Source organism: Macrotis lagotis, chromosome 8 (assembly GCF_037893015.1).
Source record: "Macrotis lagotis isolate mMagLag1 chromosome 8, bilby.v1.9.chrom.fasta, whole genome shotgun sequence".
Taxonomy (NCBI): Eukaryota; Metazoa; Chordata; class Mammalia; order Peramelemorphia; family Peramelidae; genus Macrotis; species Macrotis lagotis.
The window spans coordinates 107678879-107706322 of record NC_133665.1 but is presented as its reverse complement, the minus strand read 5'-3'; positions in this window follow the sequence as shown (position 1 = coordinate 107706322).

The following is a 27444-nucleotide window of genomic DNA, read 5'->3' as shown; positions in this document are numbered from 1 at the left end:
TGATCACATGCAGTGATTCAGTGGAAAATTCAAGGATAGAATCCAGAAATCCTGACTTTTTATCCATTCGTGGCCTCAACATTTTAGACAGAAGGTGACCCAGTAGGCAGAGCATTGACCCCAAAGTCAGGAAGACTCATCTTTGCTGTTTCAAGTCTGACATCAGAAACTTACTAGTTGTTTGATCCTGGGCAAGTCACTTCACCCTGTTGGCTTCAGTTTCTCATCTGTAAAGTGAGGTGGTGAAGGAAATTACAAACTGCTCCAGTATCTTTGCCAAGAAAACACCAAATGGGATCACAAAGAATCAGACACAACTGAAAATCCTGAAAACAAAGATTTTAGGGAAAAACTGCTTAAGCTATGATTAAGATACTTTCAGGAGATACCTTTAGGTTTATGACACAATTGAAAATCAACTGAATAACAACAAAGAGACTCACTGTGGAGGATCACTCAGTAGTGAAGCTCAAGATGATGGAGCACAAAGAAAGTGAAAGGGGATAGATTGAGATTTGATCCAGAGCTTCCTCACTTCAACCTATGGATGAATTGGAAGGCTGAGATCACTCAGAAGCATGGGGGGTGGGGAGGGTGGGGAATTATTAAACTGCAGATCAGGGTGTTAAATTGACATCTAGATGGCACAGAGGATGGAATGCTAAACTGGGACTCATAAAATTCTGAGTTCACATCCTGCTTTAGCTATTTACTATCTTTGATATAACTCAGTGCCTCTAAAAAATGGGAGCAGTGTCAGCACCTATCTCACAGAATTGTTGTGAAGATCAAAAGGTTATGTATGTACATATTTATATATATGTGTATACATATATAAAATGTAGAAATTTAAAATATATAAATAAAATATGTGTATATTTGTATGCACGTATGGGTGTGTGTATATATTTTTTTTGTATATACATATATAGTTCTGCTGGATAGTACTTTGTCCATGTTAAAGAGCTATATAAATATTAGTTTACTAATATGGTTGTTGTGAGGATCAAGTGAGAAACTATTTGCAAATCTTTTAATCCAGTATCTGGGATATAGTGGGAGCCTAATAAATTGCTCCCTTTCCTTGAGCTCTGTATTAAATCAAGAGGTCCATGAAGTTTTGATAACTAATTAGAGAGCAGTATCTCCTAGCCCCTAAGCAAACCCTGACCCTCCCAAGAGCCCCAGACACAAACAGCCCCCGTCCCCATCCCAGACCCGAATTTTGACCCTGAATCCTCATTCTGACTCCAAGTTCTTCTGGCTCTGTTAAGTTACAAACATCTTACTTATAAAAGGTGACTGACAAAGAAGAGGAATAGCTAGTCTCAGTCTATCCCCATGGCTGTGACTACAACTCACAGCAGCTCCCTTGATGGTGGCAGGACATATGTCTGGAAAGTGAAGGGTAGCAAATGTACCTGACAGATTCTCACAGAAACAATGAGCTAGTTGGTATTTATGTCCCCGTAGTTTAATATGATTAAACAAGTGTTTATTTAGCAGTTGTAATATGTTAGAAGCTGACTTTCAGAAACAAAAATTGAAGTCTCCTTTGCCCTCAGAGAACTTCCATTCCAATCTATACACAGGTGAGTGTATCCATTACTCTTATATACACCAAGTAAATGCTGATAAATTTTAGAGAGGGAAAGGAGAGAGCCCCAACCAACAGCTGATTGAATCAGGAAAGGCCAAACCTAAGAAGGTAGCATTTGGTTTGTGTCATAAAAGAACCTAGGGATTTCAAGAATCAGGGGAGTGGAGAGCAGCCTGTTAAGCATGAGGGACAGCCTATGCAAAAGGGTGGTGACAGGAAATGGATGCCAATGTGCAGAAAAAACTTGGAGGTTCACTCTGACTGGAATACAGAATGTGTGTATATATTGAGGGAAGGTGTAGATAATGTGAAATCAGCCTGAAATTTGTCTGGTCAGATTGTGAATGGCTTTAAATGACAGAGGAGATTGCATTTTACCCAGAAGTGGCAGCTTCTTGAGCCAGGGACTGACACAATCAGCCCTGGTTGTAATTCTCCATGCCACCACCCATCTCCATGAGGGCATTCAGCAATGAATGACAAACAGAAGTGACCAAGCCTTTGCCCACAGCCCTGCCATGGCTCCCTATCCATCCCCAAGGGCTCCTGCTCTTGGGTTCCTATCATGATGCCCTATAGGGTCAGAGAGTCCCTAGGGTCCTCTAACTCTGGCTGAGGCCCAGCTCTGGGTTCCATAAACAGTTCCCTAAGGCATTAGGTACGAGAAGAAAGAGAGAAAAAATTGGAAAAGGGAGGTGGAGGGAAGAGGAGCAATAAGAGAATACAGATCCTGCTGAGGCAACAGCTGTTCATTTACTGAAGCTATTTTATAATATTGCCGGAGCTTTTAAAATAATCCCATTTCTGTGGAATATTCCCAGCTAATTGGAGCTGTCTCTTTCTTATTAAATAGAAAGGTTATAAAAATGTGTGTTGAGGGTTTAAGAGCAATACCTCTCTGGAGTTCTGATTGTTATGACAAGGATAATATCCTAGGAAAACCCCAATTCTCCACAGGGAGAAAGGGAAGGGGGGAAAAATCTCAGCATCTCTTACAGCTGCAGGGTCCAGGGTGGGCCTGAATAGGGAGGAGAACTGAGGAAAGAGCTGGTTTTTTCAGGGGAGGGATTCCAAACCCACCATGAAGCTCCTATATCTCCTTCTTTCCCCTCCAGCTTCTCATAAAAGTAAAAGTTTGAAAAATGGTAGCTGAGAACAATTGCTCTCTAAACACTTAACTGGGTTGTGACAGGACTGTCTATCACTCAGACCTGAAACTTTGGAAATCCGCATAATTTACAGAGGGAGAGGAGAAGGGGGGAAAAAGCCTGATTCCAATTAGCTGAGACTGGAGGCACATTACTTCACCAATACGAAGATAGTGCTGGCAGGGATATCAGGCAGGGCCCATATTAATAGGCTGACAAAATATAGCTTCTGTGACTGAGAATAAATAAATAATAATAATTAGGAGGGGGAGGCTGTGGTCCTGTAGAGTAGGCTTGGAATCAGGGATATGCATTTGAGTTCCCAATCTAGCATTTACTAGTTTTGTGACTTCCCATGAGTCATATCATCTCACCAAACATCAGTTTTCTCATCTATAAAAATGGGGGGGCAAGAATAGCTATAATGACATAGAAATGGGAACTGTGATGACATCCCCTCAAATTGTGTAAATTACAGATTAAGAATTGTTAGGGAGCTTAAGGATTCTTCATTTTTCAGAGTTGAGGAAAATTAGGCCAAGAGGCAAATCAAAGTGACAGAGAAACTAAATTAAAGATTTGAAACCAGGTCCTTTGATTTAGCATCCAAGCTAAAACTATCCTGGGCCTACTATGTCCATGAAAGATAATCAGCATATGGATTAGCGCTTTTCCCTTAAAAAAAAAAGTAGTTCAAAATTTCCCTTTTCTTAAAAAGCAAACTAAGGCACAACATTTCAAAGGAACTTGCTCTAAGTCATATAAGCCAGTGAGGGATCTGAGTTTGAGAATAGAATCTAAATGTGACCAAGATTGATTAAATTCCTTATCTATGACTTATAGCCTTAGAAAGCTAGTTTGTTTGGAGGCCCCAGAGGTCACAAAATTTACTCAGGGTCAGATAGCTAGTATATGTGGAGTGTTAGCACTTGAACCCAGGTCTTTTTGATTCTAAAACTGGCCTTCCCATATCATTCTATACCTCTTCTGATCAAGATTTCAAGATCCAATCCTATAAGGAAGCATTTATTAAGCATCTACTATATATAAAGTATCATGCTAGACTCTGGGGATATAGAAAAGAATTTGAGGCTCAGAGATACTGCCTGACTCACCTGATGAGTTACAGCCTGGTTGGCAGACCAAGATGTTGAGTGTGAAATACTAACAGGATATCCAGGAAATTGGGGGCCTAGAAATGAGGGAAGAGATTAAGGCTAGAGATGTAGATTTGAGAGGCATTGTTATATAGATGAAAAATAATTAGATTTAGAGGCAGGGTTTGTCCCTCACACTTGAAACACCTAACTGATCATATAATCATGGTCAGATCATTGCTAACACAGGGTCAAGAAGACCTGATTTCAAATCTGACCACAGATACTTACTAGCTGTGAGACCCTAGGCAAGTCACCTAACTCTGTTGCCTCAGTTTCCTCATCTGTAACATGAGCTGGAGAAGGAAATAGCAAACCACTCCAGCATCTCTTCCAAGAAAACTCCAAAAGGGCCACAAAGACTGGACAACAATAACTGAGATCCATGAGACCAGAGACCATGTATCTTTAGTCTACCTGTCTCATCCTCACATAGGGATCTGCACAGAAGAGATGTTCAGAAAATAGTTATTGGAAAGGTCATGATGTATTGGAAGAGAGAAAAGATGTATTGACTGCCTGCATTCAGTCTGATTTCTTTTAGTCTTACTCATCTCTTTCAGACTCTCATCCTTTAGATGATCCCAGGAGCATTTCCAGTAAGGTATCCTGGGACAGGCTGCTTAGATGACAGAAGCAAGAAGATCAATACCCTCTGGTCCACCATATTACTGTTGGCTACTGGAGGTCTCAGCTCCCTGGGTCTGCTGTCTGGACTGGAATTTTTGATTCTTGGAGAACAGGATCAGAGCCTCTCTTTGGTCATCAGGAAATTTGCAGGACTTTGAAACAACAACTGGCAGAAGTACATCAGAGCCAGAAGATACCTCCTCTTCCCCCTTCCTCCCCACCAACTTCAGGGGGACTGAAAACGTGATGCTAGAGATGCCAGTTTGTTCCTAAAAATTGTGTTCCGTGTTTTCAGGCCTGTTATCAGGCAAAAAAAAAAAAAAGTACCAGGGCTTAGCTAATTTGCATGCTGCTTTGCATTATTTTGCATATTGAGTTAAGGAGAGCTCCTACTCCAAGTGGGTACAATAAAATCAATAAGATGATTGCAATCTGGTGCAACTGCACTCACCCCTGACATTCAGGAGTTGCAGCCTGGCTCAGACTTCTGCTGACTCTCTACGAAGCAGAAATCAAGGGGAAAATGTCAGTGATTGGATATAGCATGGTCATGCAAAAGATGTTGAACTTTGAATCTTATAATGGGAGCTTCGGGTTCAAATCCTGCCTCTGATACTTAGAATATGGACATGACATTTAAGCATCCTGAATCTTGGTTTCTTCTTCTGTAATTTGGGGGTCTTGTGAAGTTCTGAAGAGATAACTATGCAGAGTGTTTTATAAATAGTGCCACAGAATTGTATGCTATTATAGGATAAGAGCTGGAGCTCTCTATCCTGAGTTCAATTCTTGACTGGTTCTTTTTACCTGAGTGACCTCGATGAAGTCATTTCCTATCTCTGAGTCTCAGTTTCATCAGAAAAACAAGGGAGTGAGACTAGTTAATCTTTAAAGTCCTTCCCAGCTCAAAAACAAACAAAAAACTATGATCCTGTAATTTTCTTTTAGACCATTTGCTCTTTCTCTTAAGTCTTTACTTTCATTTTTTTTAATCCAACGAGAATAATGATCCCTGCCCTCCCTCCCACTCAGAGTACTTGTGAAGGACAAGAGACATTATGGAATCATAGATTTAAAATTCAAGGTGACCTTAGATTCATCAGGCTAACTCACTTATTTTAATAGATGAGGTCCAGTAGGTTACCCAGGTTTACCTGGGAAATAATCAACAGAAGCAAAGTTAGAATCCAGAACCTTTGACATCATTCCCACTTGGCCTTCCACAGCTTGGGGAGGTACTTTTAAAGCATACATAATTAGTTTCTAAGTTCATCCTCACATTGCACATGAGGAGAGACAGACAGGAGGTCTGAGGAAAGGCAGACTTGCCTACAGAATGGTTTGAGACCAAGAATAAAGGACATCTGATAATTAGGACTGGGGGGAAGGGGGTAGGGTGGAAGAGAGGGTGGAAGGAGGAAATGGGTCATGGGTGTGGTCTTGTTTCAGGCTGGATGGCTCAGTGACCTCTTACTTTAGAGCCAATGACCATCTTTCAGGATACTGCAGTTCCCTCATCCTTCTCAACCCCCTCCCCCAGTGAAACTTAGTAACTATGGAATTGAAGGCTAAAGACCCCTTTCCTTAGTTTCCTTTCTCTGCTCTCACCTTCCCCTCTGTGCATAAAGGCCATTCTAGCCTATTAATAAGATGCATTCCATCTGAACTAGAAATTTGCTCATTTGCCTAATTAGGCTCTAATTCAGACTCAGAAAGAAAAGAAAGAGGTCTGATTTACAATCCGGTGTGTGATTAAAGAGTGGGTGATGGGGCCTTGGGGATTAAGAAGGGGACAGAGGAGGGGCAAGTTACCTTTCTCTGCTCACAGGCAGCCCACAGAAAACAATATTTCCTTCTCAGTTCAGCCTCCCTCTCCTATCCTGAGCCTGTGCTTGGAGATAAAGGGTCCCATCCATCTTCAAATTTCCCCTCTTGCCTAAAATACTGATTTTTTTTGTGGTTAGGGGTGGCTTCAAAATCCAATGTGAACTTTCACAAGTACCTAATGATCCATTCTATTATCCCCCAGGACAAAGTTGGTCTCAGTGATTTCATGGAGAAATGATTTAGAAAATACCCTTTTCACCCCCTCTTTGTAATGGGTCTGGAGGCCCTTGAATCATCTGTGGTCTACGGAGCCTGTTTGGAAGTAATGGGCCCATCCCTCAAAAGCTCTCAAAGGGGTGGGAGCTGTGATGGAGAAGAGGAACTGGGATTCTGAGGAAATATATTTCCTCTGAATCCCTTCACCCATTCCTAAAGTAGGCTTCTGACCCTTCCTGGTTTAAGCCCTTTCCTCACTCCTGTTTCCTGGTTTTGCTCCCCTTTAGTTTGGATTTGAAAGGGAAATCTGGAGGAGAATTAAAAGGAGATTAAGGGAAGAAAACCTGGGCTGGGGAGAGATCAGAATAGTCTGGGAGGAAGTCAACTAGGGAAAAGAGAAAGAAACTAGGGGAAAGTGATAGGGAAGAGATGGGGGGGAAGGGGAATGGAGAAAAGAAAATGATGGAAGAATACTGGCAGGGGAAAGAAACTTGAAAGAAGGAACCTGAAGTGAGAAGAAATTGGGGGAAGAAGACCAGGGAAGAGGATAAGTCTACAGGGAATGTTCCTTCTCAACTAAACCCTTGATTTTTGGTGAACTGAGTGAAGGTTCCTTTGGGAGCATGAAAAGTGGTTCCATCAGATTTACAATTATGGGATGACTCAGGATGCTAATAGGCTCCCTGTCCACAGCAAAGAAGGGAACTTACTTAGTCATAAGCCAAAAAATCTCCCGTGCTCTCACTGAAAACCTAAGGGAAGATCAGTCATTTGCAACTATGTCATTCCCTGGAGGAGTCAAGGGAGGTAAGATCATTACACAATGGTGGAACTGGAAGGAGATTTGGAAAGTCATTGAGTCCATTCCCCTGCTCTAGGCAAGCCTGCTCTCACTCTTCAGAAAGACATTATCTATACTTCCCTATTTAAGACATCTCAAGGGTGTTAAAATATGTATATATATATATAACCATTAGTCTTGATGACAAAATAGTAGACATAAACATGATCTATCACTTTTCCAAATCCAAAGAATACAATTTCAAAGTACTAACAATTCTTTTATGAAGACAACAATCATCAATTTTAAAAAAACCTATTCAATGAAAACAGAAAATCAAGAAAAGCATAATATGTTGATTTGCTTGTGTACATTAAACAGCATATGGACTTGAGAACTTGTTTTTAGTCAAAAGATATGAATGATAATATATGGATTTTAACAAGAGATAATCTACTGACTTACTATAGCAATTGTTCCAGTCTGCTATGACTGCTTCAGGTACCTTCCACAAAAGAATTTTAGGATTTCCAAAAAAGCATCAAACTGACCACTGAGGCTAAATATAGGACATAAGTATTAAAAATCCAGATAGTAGTTGGATAAGTAGTTAAAGAATACGAATAAGAAACTCTCAAAGGAATTACAAACCACAAATAGCTATATGAATGATTGTACCAAAACACTAATCATAAGAAAGGCAAATCAAAACAACTCTGACATTTCTCCCATCACCCAGAAAATTAGCAAAGGAGACAAAAGATAGAAATAACCAAAATTAAGGAGGTTGTGGGGATAAAAGCACAGAAATTCTATTGGCAGAGCAGTGAACTAATTGAACCATTTTGGAAAAGCAATTTAAAATTCTTGAAATAAAGTGACTAAAATATCCATACCCTTTGATCCAGAGATCCTAGTGTTAGAGATAAAAATATTTGTAACATCATTTTTTTGGTAGTAGCAAAAAACTAGAAAGAAAATAATTCCCATCAGTTGGGGGTTGGCTAAACAAACTGTAGTGAATAAATGTAATAAGATTGTATTCATTCTTCAATGTGGTAAATAATGACTATGAAGAATATCCAAAGACATGGGAAGATTTGCATGAACTGATGCAAAATGAAGTAAGCAGTATCAGAAAAATAATATAGATAATATAAAAGAAATAGCCCCCCCAATGGAAATTGGATGCTATATAGTAATAAAGCTAAAACTTGTTCCAATAGAAGAAATGAGAAGATGTATCTTCCTCCTTTCTCTGCTGAAGGGATTATGAATTCAAACTTTCCAGATATTATGACACTTGGTTGATATATTGATTAGCTTTACTGAATTGTCCTTTTCCTCTATTTTTTGTAAAAGAGAAGACATTCTGGGGAAGAGAGAAGGGAGGAAAATATTTGGGAATGAAGGTAAGGTAAAAAATACAATAAAAATTTTAAAGCAAACTAAAAAGAGCATAAGCTCCTTGAGGGCAAGGACTATTCTCTTTTGCAGGGGTCATGTCCCCAATACAGAGCATAATAGCTTAAAAACAGTAAATGATAAAAAAATTTTTTGTTGAATTGTATGAGAGAGGAGAGACTGAAAGCAGAAGACCAATTAAGAGGCTATAATAGTAGTTCAGGTAAAAGGTAATAGGTCTAAAGCAACATGGTAGCTATGTAATTAGAGAAAAGGGAATAGATGAGCTATATTGCAAAAGTAGGATGCATAATACTTGATAAATGATTGCACATGGTGGGGGATGAGGGAGAGGAAAAAACTAAGGATTATTCTAAAGTAATAAACAAGTAATTGGGAGGATATGATGCCCTCAAGAAAAATGGGAAAGTTTGGATAAAGAGAAAAATAATATGTTCTGTTTGGGGTATGTTGAGTTTGAGATGCCTGTGGGAACAGGCAAAGAGAAACATCTAACAAATAGTAAACAATGTGAGTCTGGAATTCCAGACGCAGATTAGAAGGGTGGATATAGAATTCTGGGAACCATCTGGATAAAGCACATACATGAATCAATGGAAGCTAATAAGATCTATGAGAACATATATATATATATATATATATATATATATATATATATGGAGAGAGAGAGAGAGAGAGAGAGAGACACTTACTAGCTAGCTATATGACCATGAGTCAGTCATTTTACCTTTATTTACCTCAGATTTTTTCTAATCTGTAAAATGGAGATAATAAAAGCACCTATTTCCCAGGTTTTTGTAAGATCAAATAAGATAACTATAAAGCATTTCTGGCACAAAGTTAGTGCCAAATAAATGTTAACAATTATTATGAAGAGAAAAGAAGAGACAAAAGGTGAATCCTGACTGAGCAAAGGAGATCAAGAAGTGATTCAGACAGGTAGAAACTAGGAGAGCCAATGGCATGAGAGGCAAGGAAGGGAGAATATCCAGGAGATGGGATGGTCAATAGCATCAAAAGCTGCAGAAGAGTTCATGAGATTTGAGAAATGGCTAGAAATGGCTAGCTAACAGATGAGCTGTTAAGTCATCATCGGTAGCCTCAGTAAGAATCATTTCAGTTGCATGCTGGGATTGAAATGCAAAGGAATTGAAAAGTAAAATCCATGGAAGGAACTGGCAGCAATGAGAATAGAAGACGTGGCTGTGAAAGGGAGAAGAAACGTGAAGCAATATAACTTGAGGAAGCAGCAGGGTCAAGTGAAGATTTTGTAAGGCAAGAATAGACCTGAATACATTATGTACATAGGGAAATGGAGCTAATACATAAGGAGATGTTGAGGGAAAGGAAGAGAAGGGTAAAAGGATTTATATAACAGCTGCTATGTTGCTAGCACTTTGCTAAATTTCTCACAAATATTATTTCATTTGATTTGCAGAACAACCATGGGGTGGGGGTAGGAGGGGTAAGTGCTATAATTATCTCCATTTTACACTTAAGGAAACTGAGACAAGCAGAGGTTGAATAACTTGCTCAGAGACACATAATCAGTAAGTGCCTGCAGCTGAATTTGAGCTCAGGACTACAGGACCAGTACTCTCACCAGCAGTGGTTTAATATTGAAGATCAGAGAGAAAGGATAATCAAGCATACTCCTAGAGGGAATAGGAAGAATGGGAAGGTACTAGGCCTTGGCAGGGAGATTTATGACTTCTTTCACAGAGATTTGGATAAAAGAGAAGGGTACAGAGTCTAGAGCTACACAGCAGTGAAAAGGACTTCTGACTGATAGCTGCTACTTTTCCAGTAATATGGTAGACAAGGACATCTATAGGGAGAAAAAGAGCATAAGGAAGAAAGAGAAGAGGTCTGTAATATCCCTTTAAGGGAGTGGAATAGATAGTCTATCAATGAAGAGACAATGTATAGCAAGTGCAAATGAAAGCCCCACTGAGACTGGCAAATGTGAACTTGAAGCAGAAAGTCAGCAGGGTGATAAGACTTCTTCCATCAGTATTTAGGTGTTCAGGTTATAAACAGAAAAGACAAAGGGTGGGAGGAATCCAGGATTGGGAATGTGAACTTCATTAGGATAGAAAGACAAGACTATGGAAGGTGGAATAGAACTGAACTGGCCACGATTCTGCTCAGAATTAAGGGGAATTTCTGTGTTAAAAACCCAAGAGGTAGCATAGCTCTGGATGGTGATGAAGTCTTCAATATGACTTTCAGGAGGTGCCTGAAGTAGAATGAAGATGTAGGTCAAAGAAATTTGGGAACCTGGTGACTAGGAAATATGTCTGAGAGTGTATCAATATATATATATTTATTGAGATCCCCAGATATAAGGAGTTGAGTTAGAAATAAAGATTGTAATCCAGGGACTGAAATCCTTGAGGAAGAAGGTAAAGTGACTAGTTGAGCAATATATGAAGGATGTGGCCTGAATGGAACAGATAGGTAGAATGGACTTCAACAGAGGATGCTGAATAATGGTGGAAGAGGAGGGTGGAAGAATAACATTTAGTAGCAAAGTACATACGGATTATTCCTCCCTACCCTGGTATCCATAGCATATATAAAAACACCAATATCTCCCTGAGGGGTTAGGCTTCCTAAAAGCTTGTGCAGGACCTGACTGACTCTCAACTCCCTTGAAGCAGCATCCTGGTAACCTGCTAATCAAAGTCCCTTGGGAGTGCATGGGACTTTGAAGGGAATTGGGAACCCTCCAACTTGTTGGATGCTTGAAGATCATAAAAGACACTACACCCTGCTGATCAGATATTTGGAAATGAGACAGGGCTAAGGAATCCTATATCCTTTTTTTGCACATCTTTACTATGTTAGCACTAAGTTAACCTCCATCTGTTAACTGTTCAATGACTTATAAGTGCCTTATTAATCCCAGCATTTAACCTGAATTAACAATGTCAGGCCTACTACTAAAAAGATGAGAGAAGGAGCAACTAGCAGTGGTATTCAGGGAAGTATCCTGGAAGAAACCAGGCTTCTATTGCTATAAGAAGATGAGAAAAGCATGAAAAGAAGAAATCAAGGATAAAGGGATGATTGCCAACAATCAAAGAGGGATTCTAGAGAGAAGAAGAAAGGAATAGGGGAGGGGCAGATTGAAATGTATGGGGCCAAAATATAGGGAGGAATGGCAGTGGATAGCTGTTTACCTTGGGATTGATGGCAGTGGAGGAACAAGTTAGCACCTGGGAATGGAGTGAAAAAGAGGTCAGGTCTTGGGCAGATCACCAAAGACTAGACCAAATTCACACATGATAACTTATTTGTGTTGTCACACATGACAATAAAGTATTACATTCTAGAAGGGCCACAGATGAGGTCAAGTCCGAAGATAGCTAACTTGTGAAACATTCTCTTATCTCTATGACAGGTCTGGTATATGGGCATCCCTTGGGATCATGGATACTATGATTTCCTGTATTCTGTTTATAAGAGTTCAGTTTTCTTTTTTCTGTGATAACATGCTTGGAAATGACCATCTTTAACATCCTTTTAAGCTCTGCTATTTTAAGAGACCCACTTCCAACCAGAAGAATTATGATTTTTCTTTGCACTGGTCTCCCACTTCTTTGACTTTGTTCAGGCTGTCCCCATGCTGAAATGCACTTTTTCCTCAAGCATACCACTTAGAATCCTGATATTCTTTAAAGCCCTAACTCAGGTACTATATCCTGTCTACAAGGAGCCTTTTCTGATTTCTTCTCCCAATTACTTTGTATTCACTTGATTTTTTTGTATCAACTTATCTGTATACATGTTGTCTATCCCTAGCAGAATATCAATTCCTTGAAAACAGAGACAATTTCAGTTTTTGTCTTTGTATCTTCAGTATTTTATACATTATCCTATTTGTTAAAATCAATAAATGAACTGTCTTTTGTCTTTCTTTGTAGCCCTAGAACTTAGCATACTGGATATATAGAGTAGGCATTTAATAAATGTGCAATGAATGAATGACAAAATCCTGATGGAATCCCTAAAAAAGAAAGAATTCTTTCTGCCCATCCTCTTAGTCAGATTGTCTTGGGCTTTGAGCTCCCAGTGGGTATACATCCTTAGCAGTAGCTGAAAGACATGAAGAAATCATGAGAGGCTATAATTGCATGGGGGTTTTCTCAACTGCAGCGGAGGCTAGGCATTCCTGGGCTGGAAAGCATTAGGTGGTTGATTGAAGTCCCAGAGAGCAGTTAGATTCTGAGTTAGAGAAGGAACTGGCATTGACACTTATCACTTCCACCTGGAGGGGGAAAAACCCAAATCTCTGGATGAGTTAAAGACAGGCTGTCAGCCCTGGTACCCACAGGGACTATGCTTTATTTATCTGGAGAGTTGAACTGGGTTCCTAATGATCTTCAGAGGGGAATATTTCTCTTTCTTTTAAAGAAGATTAAGGCAAGGGGAATGAGGGGTCATGGAGAGAACATTGGGCAGGGATCAGGATTCCTTGGTTCTCATAATGGACTTCTGTTAAGTTAGTCTCCTCTCCTTCCCACAATAGCTTTGGGAAAATATTTCTCTTAGGAATTTTTGCACAATGGAGTCTTAAAAGACAGGCTAGCATAGTAGAAAGAATCCTGAATTAGGAGCCAGGAAAGATGGGTTCTAGTCTTAGCTCTGCCATGGATTCACCACATGGCTCATGGTAGATGACAGTGATCTTTAATATGGGACTCAGTTTGCTCATTTATAAACAAAGGGCTTGGAAGATGTTTTGGAAAGTGTTCTGGAAAGCAAAATAGACTTGGAAGACTCTGAAGATTCTGAAAATCTAGGTTTTATTTCCAGCTCTGCTATTTATTAGCTGTGTGACCTCGGGCAAGTCCCTTCTAGATGTCATTTTCTTGATCAATAGTGAGGGTGGTATGTCAAATGATCTCTAGGATCCCTTCTAGTTTGAAATTCTAAGAAAATTGCTGCCAAACCAGAAAAAATTGCTTTTGTCTTCTCCATCAAAGAAAAATTACCTTCAGATTCTTGGAGACTAGATTGAAAACTTCTGAAATTAAAGGGGTGCCCATCAACTGACAAATGACTGAACAAATTGTTATACATAGATATGATAGATACTATTATGCTATAAGAAAATATGAAAGGGATAGCTTCAGAGACACCTGGAAAGATTTGTATTAAATGGCACAGAATGAAGTGAGCAGAACCAGAAGAATAATTTATAAATAACAATAAGGCAAAGACAAACAATTTTGAGAGACTTAGGAGCTCCAATCAGTGCAATGGCAGAGCACAGTTCAAGAGAACTGGTAAAGATCTCTGCTATGGATCTACTTTATAGTGGTAATAGAATAAAAAAATCAGAATTAGTTATACATTTTTAGACTGATAATGGAATTGTTTTGCTTGACTCTGTACATTCATATCTAGAGTTTTATTTTTCTCTTCAATGAGGAAAGGAGGACATGGACAAGAAAATATATACTTAATTGATTATTTTAATTTTATTTTTTAAAAGATAGAGAATGTCTTTAAAAGACAGAGATTTTTAATAATAGGTAAAGGCAGAGAAGGTGGACTACAATTAGTAGTCTCAAATTCAAATAGAAATGGGGCCACTAAATAGTATATAAGAATCTCTGTGGGTCACATATTAATGTTAGAAAATCACATATTAATATTATCTAAATAGATATAAGAATCTCTGTGGGGCACATATTGATGTAGAAAATCAGATATTATCATTATTGTGTTCTATTGTACTTTTATTTTGTTAAATATTTCCCAAGAATGGGAGAAGGTTCCTCCATATCTCTGAACTACAAAACCCCAAGGTCTTTTCCAGTTCTGACAATCTGTGATTTTATGATTCCAAGGCTTTCTGGAGTAGGAGAGATTTTTGAAGACTCTTTAAATCAAGGATTCTTAAAAGTTTTTGTCATGGACTCCTTTGGAACCTAGTAAAAACTATATAAGCCTTCTTAGGATAATATATTTTTATAATCTTAATTGAATTTCAATTCAATTCAAATTCAATTAGAGGTTAATGAAAATAAAGATGTAATTTTTTGAGTTCCTAAACTTCCTAAAATCTATCCCTGGTCCTCTTGGGGCTCCATGGACAGTCAGTCAGCAAGGCTGGCTTAGAGAACCTTAAGGAATCTATCAAGCTTTTGAAAGAGAAAAAAGAAAAGATAGTTTCTGATATCAAGGCATTGTAGGGTAATAATAGACTAGGTAAGAGAAGGGGTAGACATAGAGGAGGAGAAGCCCTCTAGAATATAACTTCCCTGAGTTTCTATGGAAAATCCAGAGATTAAAAAAAAAGGTCCTGGGGAGTCACAAACTCTTGGAGAATCTAGTCCACTAAGCTGCCCAGAAAGGAAAGGATTTGTCAGTGGACAAATGCTTTGTCAGCCTCCGTTTCTCACAAGTCAGAACTGTTCTAGGGAATGGGCGGGCAGCACAGAAAGGGTAGATGACTCTGCACTTACATATAAATGATTAAGGAGCAAATCAGTTTATTTTTACATTCTTTTTTTTCTTCTTCTAAGAGTGAGGTAATTGCAATTCTTGGAACCACAGATTCCTCTAAGCAGAAGGCATCCATTCCTAAGGTCATCTTAATTCCTCTTTGTATTTCCAAACAGAACCTTACCCAGTCTCTTCTGTGGGGCTACCTTTCATAGAGTCCTTGGGGCGAAAGGGATCCTGAGAGATCATCTCATCCCTCTCTCTTTACTCTTGGGATAATTATATGCTTTTTTTTAAGAGAAGAAATTTCTCATTCCATATCCATATTAAAGGTGAAGAAATAGATATGAGTTCTGAACTTAGAAATGGGAATACTTAAGTTCGAATCTTAACTCAGACACTGTAGCTGTGTGGGTTAAGCTCTTCTCTGTGCCTCAGCTTCCTTATCTACAAAATGAGACTAATAAGAGCTCTTTCCTCACTGACTTTTAAGGATGGAATACTAACAAACAAACTTATGTAAAGTGCTTTGCAAAGCTATTATCATTATTACCAATGTGGGTAAGCCTCAATTTGCTCATCAGCAAAATTAGTATACTAATAATTCCTACCTGTCTAGTATTATCAGAGCAAGGCAACCTCTGTAGGTTTATTTATATTGTATCCCCACCTGGGGACAGTTACATGGTGCCAAAGTTGACAGAGTGCCTACTGCCTAGGAGTAAGGAAGATCCATCTTCCTGAATTCAAATCCAATCTCATAAACTTACTAGCTGTGTAACCATGGATGAGTCACTTAATCTGTATGCCTCAGTTTCCTCATCTCCAAAGTGAATGAAGGAGGTAATGGGTTAGAGAGGGCTGTACACAACTGAAATGACTTTACTTCAACAACAAAATTCTGATCCTGAAATGAAAAACCTTTCCCCATTCTCCCCCACTTCCTGAAACCCACACCATCTTCCTGGTCTATATAAATCTGATCTATGCTTTGAACCAGATACTATTCAAGCTGGCAGGGACTTGAGAGCTCATCTAATTCAGGTCTCTCAATTAACAAAGGAGGAATCAAAGACTCCAAAAGGTCAAATGATTTGTCCAAGTTTATATAGCTAGTAATAACTGAATTTGAATTTGAATTTGGGTTTTTGAACTTTAGAGTCAGAGGACATAATGAGAGGGAAAGTCCTAGATCTAATACTTGTTGAATTCCCTTTGGCAAATTTGCCACTTTTTGCCTGGGAGACCTTTTGGGAAAGTCCTTTAAAATCTCTGGGCCTTATTTTCTCCTCTATAAAATGAGATTAAGAGTAGATTAGATAATCTCTAAATTCCTTCCCAGCTCTAAAACTTGTAATGTGAAGGAGTTTTATAACACCATAATCCAATCTATTGATTTGAGAGTCAGGTAGCAATGGCAGAAAGTCAAGGGTGATGGACATTTATTAACCACCTGCTGTATATATAGTCAAGTTTGTTGTTTGGTCTTCAGTCATGATCAGCTCTTCATGACTCCATTTGGAGTTTTCTTGGCAGAGATCCTGGATTGATTTGCCTTTTTCTTCTCCAGTTCATTTTATGGATAAGGAAACTGACGTAAATAGGGTCACACAGCTAGTAAGTGCCTGAGGTTGGATTTGAACTTAGAATAACTCTTCTTCCTGACTTTAGGTCCAGAACTCTATCCATTTTGTCATCTAGTCACCCAATGATCAAGTATAATTTCATAAATTTATACTGAGAAGACCTGAGATGTGACTGAGTCCAACATCTAAATTTCACAGAAAAGGGAGCTAATGTCCAAGGGTCCAAGGGAAGTGAATGACTTGTCCAAGGTCACACAGGTACTAAGGAGCATAGCATGGATTCCATTGCAGAGTCCTATGGGAAACACATTTTATTTAGAGTCAAGACACCTGGTTTCAATTCTCATGTCTCTGTGATCTTGGGCATCTTCTAAACTCTCTGTGTCTGATTTCCATACATTGCAGGGTTTAAATTCTTGGATTAGATGATTTCTGAAGTCCCTTCCAGGACATTTTGGTGGTTTAGTGGATAGAGGCACTGAGTGCCTTGGAGTTGGAACAACCCGAGTTCAAATCCAGCCTCAGCTATTTACTAGCTCTCCATAATCCTGGACAAATCACTTCACCCTGTTTGCCTCAGTTTCCTCAACTGGAGATTAAATGGCAAACTGTTCCAGTATTTTTACCAAGAAAACCTCGAAAAGGGTCACAAAGAGACACAAATGAAACCTCTATGTCCAACAAAGTCACTTTCCTTCTTGGGGGGGGGTCGTCTTGGTTTTGTTTTCTGTAAAATGGAACCAGATGATCTTTATCTGTTCCCTTCCAGCTCTAAAACTGTGAATCTATAAACCTAAAACCAGTGCTCTTTCTTCCAAAGCTTAATGCCTTCAATATCCAGCAGAGAAGCCACATTGCTCAGAAGGTTTAACTTCTGCTCCAGCCCTCCTTCTTCTCTTTCTCCAAGCTCTGACTCATCAGTGCCACACAATTGAGTACCTAACTATATCTTGTCCAACACTGTTCACTATTGTTTTCAATGGGCTTTCTTGTCTCCTTAACTGTCCTGTCAGATTCCTTGAGGGATCCCTTTGGAAGGGGCCATGGGCCCTAGCTGGGCATCTCCCTTTTGCACTTGCTGCTCTGCCCCAGATGTTATAATACCCTCTTGTTCCATAATGGGGGCTAGTAACAGTCAAATGTAGGGGGAGATAGCCTACAGTCCTTTGCTCAGTCTTCTCACTGCTAATGAAAAAAAAAAAAGAAAGGACTCCCAACAAAGTCAGGAATCATAAGACCTGAGTAATATACCTAGCTTTGCAAGTGATTCACTCTGGGATCTCAAAAAGGGAAATCTTCATTCTCTGGACCTCAGTTTCCCTATCCATAATATGAAGGTTTTGAATTGAACCAGCATTCATTAACAATGAACCAATCTACTGTATACTATATTCACACTGCTGGGGTATGGGAATAAAAAAGATCAAAATATAATAGTCCTTACCTTCAAGAACTTAGAGGAAGCTTGTCCTTGTTTTTTGACACAGATGAGTCAATACAAATGGATACAGTATAATTTCAAGGAGGATTGGGAGCTACCCATTTGGGGCCTCTGGAAAGTCTTCCTGTAGGAAGAAAGCACTTACACTGAGCCTTAGAGGAAACTGGGGATTGTGGAGGTAGAAGTGAGGAGGAAGAGAATTCTGAACCTGGGGAGGAGATGAGAAAGAAGCACATTCTGAGTTTGGGGAGGGGGTGAACAAGAAGACCATCCCAAGCTTAGTGAACAGTTTGTGCAAAGACTTTGGAGAAATGAGTACAAGATTGTTCTCGGGGAACATGAAGCAAAGCAGTTAGGTGTATGATAAGTATGAGGGAGAGTAATATTAAATAATTCTAGGGGAAAAAATAGTAGCTAGACTGTGAAGAGCATTAAAGACAAGAGAATTCTGTATTTTATGATAGAGGCAATAGGAAGCCACTGATGATTCTTTTTTTAAAAAATTATTTATTTTTCCAACTACATGTAATGGTAGTTTTTCAACAATCTTTTTTTTTTTACATTTTTCTCCCTCCTTCCTCCTTTGCCCTTTCCCCCTGACAGAAAACAATGTAATGTAGGTTCTCTATGTATAACTATGCTAAACATAGATCCATTATTAATTGTGTTGTGGAAGAAGAATCACATCCAAAAAGAAGGAAAAAAATAGAGAGAAAAGGGGCAGCTGGGTGGCATAGTGGATAAAGCACTGGCCTTGGAGTCAGGAGTACCTGGGTTCAAATCCGGTCTCAGACACTTAATAATTACCTAGATGTGTGGCCTTGGGCAAGCCACTTAACCCCATTTGCCTTGCAAAAACCTAAAAATTAATATATATATATATAGAAAAAATATAATTCATAAGATTTTTTTTTTAAATTGAAGGTAGTAAATTTTGGTCTACATTTAAACTCCACAGTTCCTTTTCTGGATATGGATGGTATTCTCTATCACAGGTCTTTTAGTATTGCCTTTGATTATTGTACTACAGAGAGGATCAGGTCCATTATAATTGATCATCACCCCATGTTGCTGTTAGTGTATATAATGTTCTCAGCATCAGTTCATGCAAATCTTTCCATGGTATTTCCTGTCCCTTACTGAACAATGGTGTTCCATACCACTGATAATTCTTGACTGGGATGGGAGTAAGGTGACATGCTTTGAGTATACTAACCTGGCAGCTACAAGGAAGAGGGAAAGGGACAGGGGAGAAACTGAAGACAGGGAGACCAATTAGGAGGGCATTTCAATGGGGGAAGGTGAAAGCAAATAAGTATTATGGAGAGCCTATCACATGCCCAATGTTATGTGAATGGGGGGAGAGTGAAAATATGAAGATGTTGTAGAGGTAGAATTGACAGGCTTTGGCAATTGATTAGATATGGGGTTTGAGGACAGGGTTGAAGATGGTTCTGAGGTTGCAAACATGAGTGAGTGGAAAGTTAACTGAACAGATATAAGACTTGACTAGATGACCTCAAAGATATCTGCCAGCTCTTGCCTGCTCTTGAATCATGAAATTTAGAATTGGAAAAGTCCTTAGAGATCAACTAATTTAGCCCCCTCATCTTGTGAGAAAAGGAAACTGAGGCCCACTTAGGTTATTTGCCTAAGGTTCTATGGATCTAGAGTAGTACGTCTAGTATGTGAACCTAGTCTTCTAATTTCAAAACCTAGTCCTCTCTTTAGGATGCCACACTACCTCATTTTACCAGCTCTGAAATTCTATGGGTCTGTCCATGGATGAACAGCCTATGTTGTTGAAAAGGGTTAATTCCCAGCCTTCTTCATTCATCATAGTAACTAGCGCTAAATTGAACTTGGGTTAATTATTGCATGAAGGATTCTATAAAACTCTCAGACGAGGGATATTAGTCATATTATTGCCTCCGAGACAGATAAAAGAAAAGCCCACCACCTGTTTAGAAAAACCAGCCATGCACATTCACTCAGACAAGCAAAGTCCTACAGCAAAGAATACATCTCTCCAAGCACCAGTGTCCCCAAGGAACCAGGGCTGAGACTGCCAATGGTAGCAGCTGACAGGTGCGTTCTAGAGACTGTAGCTCAAAGTACCCCACCAGCTATCCCGGCTTCTGTTGGGTGGAGGGCCATGATCTCTTGGGGCAAACTCTGATCCTTTGGACTCTGTGCTGAAGTTGTAAATTTCTGGCAGAAATTTGATGCTCAAAATTGGTCATAGATTACAAAATTACAGGACTAAGGGATGGCAATTTTAGATCTAGAAAGTGCCTTACTGGCCATAGAGCACAACCCTTTCATTCCACTATTTTGACTCAGAAGAAATTGAGGATAAGAGAGATGGACATGACAAATGTCTTGCCCACAGTCACAGAGGTCTGATGCAAACCTAGGTCTTCTTGGGCTTGGGCTCTGTTGACTATATCCTTCCATTTTATAGATGGGAAAACTGAGCCTCAAAAAAGAGGCATTAGTTGCAGTGGTCACCCAGGCAGAAAGCATCCTGAGACTTGAAACAAGGTCCTTTTACTATAAATAGGCAGCTACTATAAATAGGCAGCCATTATCTGGTATGGTCAGAGGGACCCTCTTCCCTCAAATTTCTCCCAGTTCATCTTCCATGGTGCCTGAAGTTCCTTTAGTAGAGTTACTATTGTGGGTTAAAGTAATATCTCTCTGTTAAAATGCCCTCCTGACCTGGGAAGGGGAGCAATTAAGCCCATCCATCAACACTCAGGAACACATTAAGTCTAATTAGTTTCTTGAATTAGCTAGCTGCCACTAGAAAATGAGCTTAGTCATAGGATAGCATCCTAAGATCTAACAAGGAAAAATACTTTAAAGGTTGTTAACCTGCGGCCAATATAATTTCTTTCAAAAAAAAAGTCTCAATACAGTTGATTTCCTTTGTGGTTCTATGTGCTTTATTTTATGCATTTAAAAACATTCTGAGAGGGAATCCATAGGCTTCACAAAACCACCAAATGAGTCCATCCAACAAATAAAAAGTTAAGAACCCCCGATCTAATCCAAAAAGGAAAATTGTTTCTTCAAGACTTCATAGCTTGTTTGTAATAGAACAGAGATTTAAATTCAGTTCTTTTAAATACAATCCCATTCCTATTTTGGTCATACCACTGCCTCCTAGAGGACAAAGGACTCAAGGTGAGCAAGCTTGGATCAGGGCAAGGGAAAAACTATGTCATGGGGAAATTTCTGAGGAGCATAGGTTATCTGATTTCATAAGACTTTGTGGGTTAAGGTGATATGGTGGATATTTGTGGGGGAAAGAGTTGCTGAGGAAAAAAGAAAACATGGGTTGCCCAATTGAATGGATTTTTTTTCTGAGAATTATCTCCACCCTTCTGGGACTCCCATCTGCAACCAAGTGTTAAGAAAACCCATTGGACTATAGGTTTCTTTATTTCCTTAAGAAGCAAAGTATAGTCAATAACTTACTTGGACATCCAGGGGGATTCAAGAAAGACACAGAGACTGAGGTTGACCTCTCAAAGTTTCTCTCAGTCCAGGGAACCAAATTTCAAAGCTTAACGGAAAACTTTTGGGAGAGTTTTAGAAAAGGAAACAAAGGTGGAGCTGGCTCCAATCACTACTCCTAAACACAACTTTCCATACATACACTTCCAATGATCTCTTAGTCCTCCTGGGGAAGTCACCTCCTCTTTGGTGCTTGGCAACCACTCCCCCTTCTCCTTTGTTCACCTTTACACACCTGGTGGCCACATCTGCTCTGGATCTCTATTCCTGCAACTCTAAATCCATGTATCTTCTGGTTTGGAAGGGGTTGAAGCTGGAGTCCTTACTATAGACACAAACTACTTATTATTTTTCTATTAACATGGAATGCATTATTTTTCCTTCATGAAGTACTAATATCTGGCAGGACCCATACATCATCCTCTGAGGAACTCAGGCTGGGGAAGCCACAATAGAAAGTATAAGCCTCTGAAGTTAGAATATGTAAACTATTATTATCTGTTTACTCTTAATTACCTCCAATTCTTATTTGTCTTCCTTTAACGGAGTGTCAACCAAAATTTTCCAACCTCTCACTCAACACTGCACCCTATAATTAGGTGCACTTAGGTGTACATCTGTTGTGGATGGAGTTGCAGCTTTGCCAAAAGCCCAGCTGGCTAGGTCCCTTCCTGCTTAGGTATTCAAGCCCAGCCCCTTGAGCAAGAAGTGTTTATCCATTGAAGGAACCCATTTCTGAGGGTAGATAAGTTACCATTAAAAAGAAAATCTACCCATGACAGCTGTCTCCTTTGGAAGAGAGAATGGTCTAATTGTGAGCAGAATAGGCAGCCAACCATTAGTATCTCCCCTTCCCTTTTCTCAGAGTCACCCAATTCCCACACAGATGTGCTATTGCAAGAAGGATGATGTTATAAATGGGTACATTACCTGGGAGAGTTAAGACATTAACTGACTAATAAATTGGCAGTAGATTGTCAGTTCAGGTGAGCCAGTAAATAAAAAGAGAGGAAATGGGGTCAAAGGTGGGGTGGTGAAGTCACTGTGGGGAAAAGTGATAGGTGAGGAGAATAATAACAACAATAATAGCAACAACAACTCATTTTTATAGCATCTGAAGTTTTGCAACTCTATGAGGAAGATAGTAATAGAATTAATCCAGTTTTACATTGTCATACCCATTGTATTGATGAGGAAACTAATGCTACTACATTGAGTCTGTTGAGAACAGGAACCATTTTTTGCTCCCATGCTTAATGTATAGTTGGAATTTAAAAAAATACTTGCTGATTTGTGACAAATACTTTTTAACTTGAAGCTCTAAGGAACTTATTCATGATTATAATAGCTATTGTGCCTAAGGTAGAATTTGCGCCAACTGACTCCAACTCTGTAGTCACCAGCAAAATATAAAAGAGGAAAGGTGAGAAAGAAAGGGGAATTGAAGAGAAAGGACAAGAAAAGAGGAATAACAAAAAAAGGAAAATAATGAAAGGAAAGGAAGTGTTTGGAGGCTGGAGAGTGATCCTTGTAGCATGCATGATCAGGAGATTTGAATTTTATTCTTCACTCAGTCACTGGCTTGCTGTGTGACCTTAAACAGATATCATTCCCACTCTGGGTCTCAATATCCACATCTGTAAAATAAATTAGATGATCTTGAAGATACTTTTCCTTAATGATATTCTAGAGGGAAAACTAAAGACAGAGAAAAAGAGACAAATGAAAGGAGAGAAAGAAAAATGGGAATGGACTACCCATACTCAGCAAGGATAAGATTACTTGAGTATATACTGAGTTTTGAGGAAATATAAAACATGAGAGATGGAAGAAACTTCAGAGGCCATAAAGTCAACATGTACCTAAAGAAGAAATGTCATTATAAAATTCTGACAAGTAGTCATCTCGTCTTTGCTTGCACTGATGGGGAACTCACTACTTCCTAAGGTAGCTCATTCTACTTGGACATAATTCTAATTATTAGGCAATTTTTCTTCCTTTAAATCTAAATTTGCATCTTTTCAATTTCCTTACATTGCCCTTAGTGTTATATCTAGACCAAACAGAACAAGTCTAGTATTTTATCTCCATGACAGTTTTTCAACTATTCTACAATTATTGAGTTCCCACTGAGTCATCACTTCTCCAAGTTAAACAACACTAGATCCTTTAAATGACCATATAGAATCAACCCGAGCTCCAATTTAGTTTATTAATGTCCTTCTGAAAATGTGGAAATCAAAAATTGAACTCCTCTAGGTGTGAGTCCTGGCTGATGCTAACACTTAGTGTAGTAGTGTTAGGATTGTTTTTTTGTATTTCCTGTAGAAATAAGAGGAAATTACTTTTTTTTCAGGTATCCATCCAACCTTCCCCCCCCCCCCACCGCCCTTGCCAGTGGCCAGTCTAATACTGCCTGTTCCAGAGTTCTGCTCCGCAACACAGATTACCTACAAAAATTTAAAATTGGCTAAAATGGCTATCAGTACTCACAACATACTCATCCTCCCTTTTGGTAACTCTTTTTCTTTAAATCCTTAAAAATTATCATGTTTTTTGACTACCCTCCCTCTTCCCCTAACTATAAAAACCACTCTCGTCTAACTATCAAAAACTCATCCATGCTAAAATGTAAATTACTGCTATCGATTGGAGGTATTATTCCTTCCAGGGAGATTTGTATATTAACCTCTGAGTCATCTTGGATTCTTCTCTCCTTCATTCTTCTCTCTCTAATCTGTCACCAAGCACTATTGATTTTCTTTTAGGACTGTCTTTCAGGTTCACCCTATATTACCACTCTGTTAGGACTTCATCACCTTCTACCTGTTCTTTCTGCCTCCAGTCCCTTCTCTTTCAATCTATCCTGAACACCTTGGCAAACTAATCTTCCTGGAAAACTGATTTTTATCACTTTACTCCCTAGCTCAAACACTGACTCCAAGATCCAATGCCTATAGGTTCAAGGTCAGCCTCTGATATGGAGGAAAGTATACTGAATTTGGATTAAGATGGCATGGGTTCCAATCCCAGATCTTCTACCTTCTATCTGTGTGACCTTGAGTAAATCATATAACCTCTGATTCTAGTTTCATCATTCATCACATTGGTGAAGGTGAAGAGGTTGAACTAGCTGACTTCTGAGATCCAGTGAAATTCACTCTTCATAGTGTAGTTCCAACTTATTTTCAACTTTTAAACTTATTTTTCCTTCTCCTTCTATATCATTTAATCTATCAGAAATTCTGGACAGTTTTCTTATATTATTTCCTACAGTATTGTAATCAGATTTTTTTGGGGTCATATACAGGAGATCCTTAACTCATTTTTTTTTTTGCAAGGCAATGGGGTTAAATGACTTGCCCAAGGTTACATAGTGAAGTAATTATTAGGTGTTTGAGGTCAAATTTGAACTCAAGTCCTCTTGACTTCAGGGCTGGTGCTTTATTCATTAGCTGCCCCATCCTTAAATCATTTCTGCTCATACTGTCTTCAGGGTCAGTTGCTTTAATCTCTATATGATTTTTTTTAAATTATGGTTACCATTTACTTCTCTTCTATCATACTTTTCTCCATTTTAGTATTTTTGTGTTTTTGCCCACATAGCTGTAAATTAGGATCAGGTAGGAAGAACTGGACCTGGACTTAGGAAAAATGGGCTTCAAGCCCTATGCTAGCTGTGGGTAAGTCATTTATAATCTCTTAGTGTCTGTCTATTCACCTAGCAGCTCACAGATATGTTGTGAGGATCAAAAAAGATAAAATACATCCTGGACATTGCAAAACTTAGAGTGCTAGATAAGTGTTAGCTGAAATTATTCAAATTCTTTAAAAAGATGATACATTGTTCATTTTATTTTTCCTTATTCTAATCATTATGTTTTAAAATTCTTCATTTAGAGTTCTATTTTTTGTTGTTGAAAATCCCATTTTCTAATCCATATTCAGTCCTAATTTCTTCTATTGTAAATTTTATTTCTCTTTCAAATCATTCTGGAGTTTCTTGTTGTTGTTCCATGGTCCCTGGAGAGTCCATAGGATTTTGTTTTTCATCGGGTTCTATTGGTTCACTTTCCTTCATATTATTATATTTGTGAAGTGCTTTGGCTTTTCTTTGATGTTTTACTCATTCTTCCTTCTCTATGATTTATGTGTTCCTGTGCTGGGCTTTTTATTGAGGCCTTTTCTCTTCATATCTGTGTTCTTCCAGTCTTTTTCTTATTTTCCCTCTTTATTCCTTTTTTCTTTACCTTTCCCCCTTGCTGGTGAGCAGCTCCCTGAGTCTGGGTTGCAATGTAGCTTCTACTTCCTCAGCTGGAGGGATGCAGAGATCATTGGTCTGAATAATTTCTGGTGGGACAGGTTTGGCCCCAGCTGGGTTTCTAATTTCTATTTTGTCATTTCTGTTGCAATTGCTCTACACCTCTCTCCATTTTCTTTCCTTTAAGTGGCTGGTCAGAATGTGTATCTGCTAATTCTTGTTGAGGTGGAGCAGCAGAGTTCCAGTTCCTGTAACTATGAGGGGAATCCCTACACTAGGTCCAGGCCCCTAAGTGCAGGCATCTAGGAGTCTGCTATTTGTGCTGGTTGTTGTGGGGTTCATGGAGGCTAGTAGTGCCCTTGATGAGGTCTCTAGGTTTCATAACTCTCCAGGATAAATTCTTAAGTTTCTTTTTTTCCCTTGACAAGGGGTTCTATTTTCTCCTGTGGATTTAGCTGTAATTATTCTTCATTTGATATATAATTCCTTTAGGAACAGGAAGTTAAAGGGTTAAAGTAGTTCCTAGAAAGCAACTAATCTAGCATCTTGTTGGATATGTCATGCCCTCTACTCTAATCTGGCCAGCCTCTCTACCATTCCCCCTTATGCCCTTAATATAGAATGTCCTCCTTTCCCTCTGCCTCTCTAAATCTGCTCAGATTTTTGAGACCTAACCCAAGTAGCAGTCCTGACCTAGCCTGTGCTGATTCCCCCTCCTTGAAGACCTTATAACATGTATTATTTCATTTGTTTGTTTGCAAGGCAAAGGTTAAGTGGCTTGCCCAAGGCCACACAGCTAGGTAATTATTAAGTGTCTGAGACCGGATTTGAACCCAGGTACTCCTGACTCCAGGGCCAGTGCTTTATCCACTACACCACCTAGCCGCCCCTAACATATATTATTTCAGATCACACTCTGGATTGTTTTATTATATAATCAAGATCTCCCCAATAGAAGACAAGCTTCTTGAAGAGAAGGGCTATGGATTATACTTTATATTTCTTTGGATTTGGATCATAAAATTTAGATAGAAGAGATCTTAGAGATCATTCAATCTGAGCTTGTTATTTTATAGATGAGAAAATTGAGACCCAGAAAGGTAACATGATTTGCTATGGTCGCACAGCAAATAAAAAGCAGGGTCAGGATCCGAAGCAAGGTCCTTTGATTTCAAATCTAGTTCTCTATTCATTAAAGCATACTCCCAGTGCCTGGCCTGGACCAGCAAGAGGCACTGGTAACTGTAGGGCCAGGAAAGGGTGAATTTCCTCAGGCAGTTGAATCATGAAGGCAGCCATTTTTGCCAAGCTTATTTCAGAAATGACTAGCTGATCAGGTCTCAGCAAAAGATAAATATCCTCTGGGTTCGAGCTCACCTCAGTCAGGAATT